A 9,098-nucleotide genomic window follows, 5' to 3' on the forward strand; every position below is an offset into this window, starting at 1 on the left:
AAGTGAAATAAGTCGGATAGACAAAGACATACCATATGATATCACTTATGTGCAGAATCTAAAAAATATGATGAACTAGTGAATATAACAAAAAAATATAAATAAATAAAACAGACTCACAGATATAGAGAAGAAACTAGTGGTTACCAGCTGGGAGTGGGAAGGGGAGAGGACCAAGGTAAGAGTAAGGTAAGGGTAGGGGGAATCAAGAAAAACAAATGTATGTATAAAATAAGCTACAAAGATGTATTTTACAATACAGGGAATATACCCACTATTTTGTAATAACTATAAATGAAGTATAATCTTTAAAAAGTGAAATAAGTCAAAGAGAAATACAGTATAGTAGCCAATACAGTATATTAGCACACATATATGGAATTTAGAAAGACAGTGACGATGATCCTCAGAGAAGGCAATGGCAACCCACCCCAGTACTCTTGCCTGGAAAAATCCCATGGATGGAGGAGCCTGGTAGGCTGCAGTCCATGGGGTCACTATGAGTCAGACATGACTGAGCGACTTCACTTTTACTTTTCACTTTCACGCATTGGAGAAGGAAATGGCAACCCACTCCAGTGTTCTTACCTGGAGAATCCCAGGGACGGGGAAGCCTGGTAGGCTGCCGTCTATGAGATCGCACAGAGTCGGACACAACTGAAGCGACTTAGCAGCAGCAGCAGCAGCAGCAGCGACAATCCTATACACAAGGCAGCAAAAGAAACACAAATGTAAAGGACAGACCTTTTGGACTATGTGAGAGAAGGTGAGAGCGGGATGCTATGAGAGAATAGCACTGAAACATGTGTATTACCATATGTAAAATAGATGATCATGCAAGTTCGATGCATGGAGCAGGGCAGGCAAAGCCCGTGTTCTGGGACAACACAGAGGGGTGGGGTACAGTGGAGAGGGAGGTGGGAGGAGGGTTCAGGATGGGGGGACACATGTGCACCCGAGGCTGATTCAGTTGATGTATGGCAAAACCCACCACCATGTTGTAAAGTAATTATCCTCCAATTAAAATAAATAAGTTAATTTTTAAAATTGTGAATCACTATACTGTACATCTGTAACTTATGCAATACTGTACATCAACTATAAATAAATAATATTCTCCAAGCTTCAAACTTTGAAAAAGAGAGAGAAAGAAGTAGGAATTGCACATGTGATAAGGGGTCAGTTCTCCATCTCCTAAAAGTTCTGTAAGATGATATACATGTAAAGTACTTAGAATAGTGCCAGGACATAGCAAGTATACACCATTCCATAATTAATACTACCCCATGGAAGGGGAAAAAGTGGAAGCAGTGACAGATTTTATTTTCTTGGGCTCCAAAATCATTGCGGATGGCGACTGCAGCCATGAAATTAAAAGACTCCTGCTCCTTGGTAAAAAGCTATGACAAAGCTAGAGAGCATATGAAAAACCAGAGACGTCAGTTTGTCAACAAAGGTCTGTATAGTCAAAGCTCTGATTTTTGCAGTAGTCATGTATGGATGTGAGAGATGGACCATAAGGAAGGCTGAATGCCAAAGACTTGATGCTTTCGAACTGTGGTGCTGGAGAAGATTCTTGAAAGTCCCTTGGACTGCAAGGAGATAAAACCAGCCAATCCTAAAAGAACTCAACCCTGAATATTCATTGGAAAGACTGGTGCTGAAGCTGAAGCTCCAATACTTTGGCCACTTGATGCAAAGAACCAACTCAAAATACCCTGATGCTGGAAAAGATTAAGGGCAGGAGGAAAAGGTGCAGCAGAAGACAAATGGCTAAATATTAAGAGCATCACACACTCAACGGACATGAATTTGAGCAAACTCCAGAAGATAGTGGAGGATAGAGGAGCTTGGCGTGGTGCAGGGCATGGGATCACAAAGAGTCAGACACAGCTTGGCAACTGAACAACAGCACCAAGGTACAGAGAGTTTTGATTCCTTCACACACAAGGCGATGGCCTCCCCAGCCTAAAGAAAACTTCAGTCTAAACAACCTCCCAACCTCTTTCAAATGAGGCTGTTCAGATTCAGCAAAACATAGTTTTTATGATCTAAAGAACTTTCAAAAGCTCATTAAAAAGTTCCAAAGTCTTCATGAACATCAAATGGTTTTTTTCAATCAATATCTTTATCCCCTGGAGTGAAACGTGGAATCATGAAGATTGAACACACCATTTCTTTAAAAAAGAAAAGAAAGAAATCTGTCTCACTGAATAGAAAGAGCTAAGGAGTCAAGAAACACATAGGGGTGACCAGCTTCCTCTTCCCTGGGAGGGTCCAACACACTGGTTAGTTCACCTCTGCAGGCCCTCGACTAAGGCAGGGATAACACCTGGGCACCTGGCAGGTCCAAGCAGATTATTCACCTGGAGTTGCCAACATATGGGTCCCAGTGAAGAGAAAAGGAAAATATAAAATGCAGAGGAAGTTTGAATGATATTGTGAATAAAAGTCTGCCTCCAGGTTCAAAATTCCAGATGAGTAGCTGCACTGACCTTGCAGAGGCTCAGCACAGGTCAAGAAGGGCAGTGTGGATGAAGGCCCAGAATGGAGCCAAGGACATGGGGCTGCCCTTGAGTGAAGAAAGCCTGAGAAGAAGCAGCAGGAAACGTTTGCACCAACTCCAAGCTCTACTTGAATCTCCTTCTGGCAGCCAAGCCCCCCAAAACTGCCAGCAGGTAGACAGGGGATATGAAATAAGCGACAGTGCAGGGGACACCTGGTGTCACATGAAATGCACTCAAGGCTGGGACCATGTTTGACTTGGGAGCGTGGAGATTCCTGGGTGCCCCGATGTCCTGCAGGGTGATGGCAGTGCTGACACGAGCTGGTGGGCAGTAGGCTCTATGGGAAGTCTCAGGTGAGCAGGTTGGCTGTAAAGGGTGGAGTTAGATCATCACAAAATGGGCAGTTGACAAGGACCTCTCTAGAAGACCAGGCTGGTGAACTTCAATCAGTAGCAAATAGATCAGAAACGGTTTATTCCTTGCACTTTTTATTTTGTGTTGTTGTAGGTGCTTCAGGAGGCCCACCAGGACCTACGGGCAATCGCCAAGACCTGAAGGACATCTTAATTTCTCCAATAAAGTCTGCTCCCAGTCATGACCCAGGAGACCTCCTAGTATTGAGAGAGACCCAGTAGCTAAGACCTCTTTTTGCGTGGGATGGGTAGGCCAGGCCTGGCAAAGAGAGCCCTGAAGAGCTCCATGAACCTGTGTTCACATTTGGCCAAGACAAACACCTCTAAGGGGGAGTCCTTGTCAGTGCCCTTGGTCCCTTTCTGTGAGCTGTCACCACCAGCTGCAGATGGACTGTTCGCCAGTCTGGGCAGATCCCCGGGCACCAGGGAGTAGGAAGAAAGCATCCTGGTTCTCTAGTCATTTGCCCCTCATACGCTTGGTGTATTTTTATCTTGAAGGCTCCATTCACGCAGAACCCTCCAGCCCAACCTCCCATGGGGGTGGCATTACCAGCCTATCCATCTTAATGAAATGACTGAAGTGGAAGCACAGAAAGGCTCAGATTGCCGTTGAGTACCAAGTAATCAATCCAATCGTTGGTGATAAATCCAACACAGGCATCTTAATGACTGAGAGCAGTTATTAAGACAAACATGGTATTGCCTAGTCATGGCTATTTGAGTCTTGACTGTCTGCATCTGTGTGCAAACTGGAAGAAGCTCCGGGCCCCACAGCTGACCTGTAAGCAGAAAAACCAAAACCAAACATTTAATACAGTCGAACTGCTGGTTTTTGCAGCATTCTCCAGGTAAGTGTTCATCATAGCTTCTTGCTGCAGTCCGGAGTTTTGCCTGGATGCAGAAATTGTTTTCAGATGTAAACGATGAACTTGCCGGGAGCTGGTTCAGGGGCGGGGCTCTGATTGTATCATCCTTTGGTAAAGGTTTCCTTGCTGGGTGAGTCTCAGCTGGTGAGAAGACTGCATTTTGTGATTCATGTCAGAAGTCTGATTTTACTCCCACAGTATCCCCCTCCCCTTCAGCCTGTTTTGTTCATCAGAAGATTCAGTGGCACCCAGTGAATCTTAAACAGCAGACTGGGGAATTAGGAGATGATCGGCTGTAGTGGCAGGTACCCCAGCATCAGAGCTCGTTCTGGGTCGAACGATGACATCACTGCCATCCAGGGAAGAAAGGAAATCACAGCTACCTCTGCCATCATAGGATCCCAAAGTCCCAAGTGCCCATCATCCTTCCGTTCTGGTTATTATTCACTCCCCAAAGGCAGGACTGTAGCTTGCCCCATTCCAGAGTCGATTAAAAGGATGAAGGTACCATCCCCACTGCTTCCCTTCCTTCTTCCTAAGCCCGGGTCCCCAAGCAGAGGGTAAGAAGTCCAGGGAGGAGCTGGAACATGGGATTCACTGCACACTCACACTTTATTTGCAAGAAGTATGACAATATGAGGTGAATGAGAATAGCAGCAGATCTCAGGAAAGACGCCAGCCCTGGGGGAATGGCATCCCCAGCCAGAACAATCAACATGACTGGGACTTCCCTAGCTGTCCAGTGGTTACGACTCTGCATTTCCACTGCAGGGGGTGCAGGTTTGATCCCTAGTTCCATATGCCATGTGTGCATGCGAAGTCACTTTGGTCGTGTCCGACTCTGTGCAACCCTTTGGACTACAGCCTGCCAGGCTCCTCCGTCCATGGGATTCTCCAGGCAAGAATACAGGAGTGGGTTGCCATTTCCTCCATGGGATCTTTCCAACCCATGGATCAAGCCTACATCTCTTATGTCTCCTGCATTGGCAGGTGATTCTTTATTACTAATGCCACCTGGGAAACCCCATATATTATGGGGCACTGCCTAAAAGTTGTTTAAAATGCTTGAATGTGGGGGGACCTTACACATGCCCCAGGACAAATTCTGAAGCAGGTAATCTAGAGGGTCAGAGGTGTACCTACCTGAACAGAGCCGTACTGTGGTCCTATGTTGTCTCTGACCCCTCAGTGACCCTGGGCAAGGCAAGCAAACTCTGAATCTCAGTCTCCTCATCTGTAAAATGGGATCCACTCTTTCAGTCACTTATGGAATGTTCACCACCTCCTGGGGGTCAAGCCCTGATTATCCATATATAACCAGAAGAGATTTGATTTAACTTTTGTTAGGAGGTTGGGCAGACAACTCAAAGCAGAAAAAGGGGAAGGATAAGACTAAAGAACAGAGGCTACCACTTTAAGAAGATCCAGATCAGTGAGCTGGTGTGAAGAAACTGGGATACGAGGGCATCACCAGCCTTCTGATCTAGGCTCTGGTACCCCGTAGTGATGTGACTTTAGTTAAGTCACAATTTCTCTGGTCTTCCCTCTGCTCACCCAATAAAATGGGATGACCATATATTTTTTAAATCATTACATTATCATCTTTCCTTATTAATAAGCTATTTTGCACAGAAATTATATATTTAATGTTTAGTCCTCACAACAAACTCCATGAGGTAAGTAAGTCTCATTTTATACATTAGAAAAGTGAGGCTCAGAACAATTAAGTAACCTTCCCAAGGACACATAGATGTATAAAAGAGGAAAAAAAACAATGTTCAAGCTTTACAAAATCCTTCACAATTATCTAATCTCACTATCCTCAAGTCTAACATAAATGAAACCCTTTCTTTTAATGAAATGTTACCTAAAAGTCCATGTCATAATCATATGATTAATGTGGAGTAGTTTTGGTTGTGTTAAGGTGAAGGGTTCAGTCCTGTCCAGGGAGATCCACCTGCATTTCCCAACAAACCTTAATGCTTAGGCTTCAATGGGCCAGTTTGTAAAGCACTTATCTAGTTTGAGCCTTCATTTGCTTTAGAAGAAACTAGGACCTTGGAAAGATAAATCTTATGCAAGTCCCCTGCTACTCACTGATGGAACAGGGAATGGTACCCAGGTTTCCTGTGTTCAACCTTCTGGTCCCCATAAACAAGACACTCCCAAATCATATAACCTGATGCATAAAGCATCATTCCCCCTCATCTCCCTCCTCAAAGACCAGGTTTTGATCCTGGGTATCTCCTGACTGTTCTCAGTCTTCACTCCTTCCTTCTTCCAGCCCAGCACCCCACAATGGCTCCAGACCATCTGCAATTACAGAGGCGGCTTTGGATCAAGGAGCAGGGCAGAGAATTGCAGATGAGGTGAGTACAGTCACCGTAGCAGGGGTGGGCATCACAGCGAAGAGCTGAAGTCTTGGTTCTAATCAAAACCTAGATGAGACGTGGAACTCAAAAAGAATACAGAAAATAACAGTAATGGCTGGAAGAGAGCAGAGTTCAGAATCACTGCAACAGAGCAGTGACTTATCAAGAAACTTTCCTTAATGGTTTTTAATATTTATTTTTAATTGGAGGACAATTGCTTTATAATATTGTGCTGGTTCCTGCATATATCAACATGAATCAGCCATAGGTATACGTATGTCCCCTCCCTCTCGAACCTCCCATCTCTCACCCCATCCCACCCCTTCTAGGTGGTCACAGAGCATTGGAGTAGAGCTCCCTGCATCATACAGTAGCAAATTTCCTCTGGCTCTCTAACTTTACATATGGTAATGTATATGTTTCAATGCTCCTCTCTCAATTCATCCCACCCTCTCCTTCCCTCCTGCGTCCACAAGTCAAGTAACATTTTAGAAACTGGATTCTTCTTTTGAAAGTAATCTTTCTGGAAACACCGATACATAGATGAGATCAATGTGAAGCTCTGGTTGACTAGAAGCCTGCTTACTCAACTTTCCTTATTTTCTTCACTCCCTCCATCATGGCATCCCCATAGTACCCCCAAGGAACCAAAGGGCTATGAAGCTCTTTGAAAACCCCTGTCATAGCGAAGGCAAGAAATGGATGAAACAGAATAAGATAGCCTATGCTGTGTAACGAACACCGTCCCCAAATTTCAGTTGCTTAGCCTAACAGAAGGCTTTTTCTCATCCATACCAAGTCTCCTATGGGTCTGGGTATCTTCTCAGGGCAGTTGTCCCCCACAGGGTGGCTCAGGCTCTAAGGTGCCCTTGTGGCACCTCTATCCCAACACATGCTCCATGATGGCCATTTAGGAACTTGGGTCCCTGTTCCTCAGTGATTCAGCCCAGAAATGCCTCTTGTCACTCTCCCCTCTAGCTCATGCAGGAAGCTGAGAAATGTAGTCTTCCACGTGTCCAGGAAGGGGCAGGGACCCAGAAATACTACTGTTGTATGGATGAACTTTAGTAATTTTTACCACAAACACTGAGTAGGGCTTATTAGACAAGTTCAGTTCAGTTCAGTCGCTCAGTCGTGTCCAACTCTTTGCGACCCCGTGAATTGCAGCACACCAGGGCTCCCTGTCCATCACCATCTCCCAGAGTTCACTCAAACTCATGTCCATCGAGTCGGTGATGCCATCCAACCATCTCATCCTCTGTCGTCCCTTTCTCCTCCTGCCCTCAATCCCTCCCAGTATCAGAGTCTTTTCCAATGAGTCAACTCTTCGCATGAGGTGGCCAAAGTATTGGAGTTTCAGCTTTAGCATCAGTCCTTCCAAAGAACACCCAGGACTGATCTCTTTTAGGGTGGGCTGGTTGGATCTCCTTGCAGTCCAAGGAATTCTCAAGAGTCTTCTCCAATACCACAGCTCAAAAGCATCAATTCTTTGGCGCTCAACTTTTCTTCACCGTCCAACTCTCACATCCATACATGACTACTGGAAAAACCATAGCCTTGACTAGATGGACCTTTGTTGGCAAAGTAATGTCTCTGCTTTTGAATATGCTATCTGCTACTGCTATGTCGCTTCAGTTATGTCCGACTCTGTGCGACCCCATAGACGGAAGCCCACCAGGCTCCCCTGTCCCTGGGATTCTCCAGGCAAGAACACTGGAGTGGGTTGCCATTTCCTTCTCCAGTGTATGAAAGTGAAAAGTGAAAGGGAAGTTGTTCAGTCGTGTCCGACTCTTAGCGACCCCATGGACTACAGCCTACCAGGCTCCTCTGTCCATGGGATTTTCCAGGCAAGAGTACTGGAGTGGGGTGCCATTGCCTTCTCCAGAATATGCTATCTAGGTTGGTCATAACTTTTCTTCCAAGGAGTAAGCGTCTTTTAATTTCATGGCTGCAATCACCATCTGCAGTGATTTTGGAGCCCCCAAAAATAAAGTCTGACACTGTTTCCACTGTTTCCCCATCTATTTCCCATGAAGTGATGGGACCAGATGCCATGATCTTCGTTTTTTGAATGTTGAGCTTTAAGCCAACTTTTTCACTTTCCTCTTTCACTTTCATCAAGAAGCTCTTTAGTTCTTCTTTACTTTCTGCCATAAGGGTGGTGTCATCTGCATATCTGAGGTGATTGATATTTCTCCTGGCAATCTTAATTCCAGCTTGTGCTTCTTCCATCCCAGTGTTTCTCATGATGTACTCTGCATAGAAGTTAAATAAGCAGGGTGACAATATACAGCCTTGACATACTCCTTTTCCTATTTGGAACCAGTCTGTTGTTCCATGTTCAGTTCTAACACCTTAGACTAGTAAGCCTTGTATTACAGTTACTGAGTACATTACCACCTGTAAGATACCACCACATGTACTTTTCAGGTTAAAAAAAAAATCTGAGACTGACTTGGGATCACACAGCTAAGATTTAATTAACCCTGGACTTTCCAATTCCAGGTGCAGAGCCCTGGTCACAAGAACAGAGCTCCAGAGAAAGGGCAGGAAGGGGACCTGAGGTTGAAGCAAGCCAAATTGCTCAAATGATGTGCGTGTAAAACGAAATTTGAAAATTCACCCTCCACATTTCCTCACTCACAGTGAGGAGGAATGAGAGAGAAAATGTGGCCAGAGATCAGAGTTGATGAGCGTGAACTTGGTGGGAGGGAGATGAACTTGGTGGCCCCCACACTGCACAGTCTACGACATTTAAAACATTTTGGATTTTAAAATTTTAAAAATAAAAAAACTAAAAAAAAAAAAAACATTTTGGCGATGAGTCATCCCACTGGAGATATCAGGTTGATGAATTTCAGTGCAGGGCTGGATGGATAAGGAAAGTTCATGGGAAACAAATGAATGTGTGCCATTTGTAACAAGGATTTGCCCGCGAGG

At 44.8% G+C, this 9,098-nt stretch overlaps 1 long non-coding RNA gene across 1 annotated transcript; it reads left to right on the forward strand.

Annotated features, from left to right (window-relative positions):
* Positions 1 to 3,675: 3,675 nt before the first annotated feature.
* On the forward strand, positions 3,676 to 8,866 carry LOC138415933 (uncharacterized). Its single transcript, XR_011247454.1, has 3 exons — positions 3,676 to 3,768; positions 6,071 to 6,155; positions 8,664 to 8,866. It is a non-coding gene; the product is annotated as an uncharacterized lncRNA (long non-coding RNA).
* Positions 8,867 to 9,098: the final 232 nt, after the last annotated feature.

Source organism: Ovis canadensis, chromosome 12, assembly GCF_042477335.2.
Source record: "Ovis canadensis isolate MfBH-ARS-UI-01 breed Bighorn chromosome 12, ARS-UI_OviCan_v2, whole genome shotgun sequence".
NCBI classification, from domain to species: domain Eukaryota; kingdom Metazoa; phylum Chordata; class Mammalia; order Artiodactyla; family Bovidae; genus Ovis; species Ovis canadensis.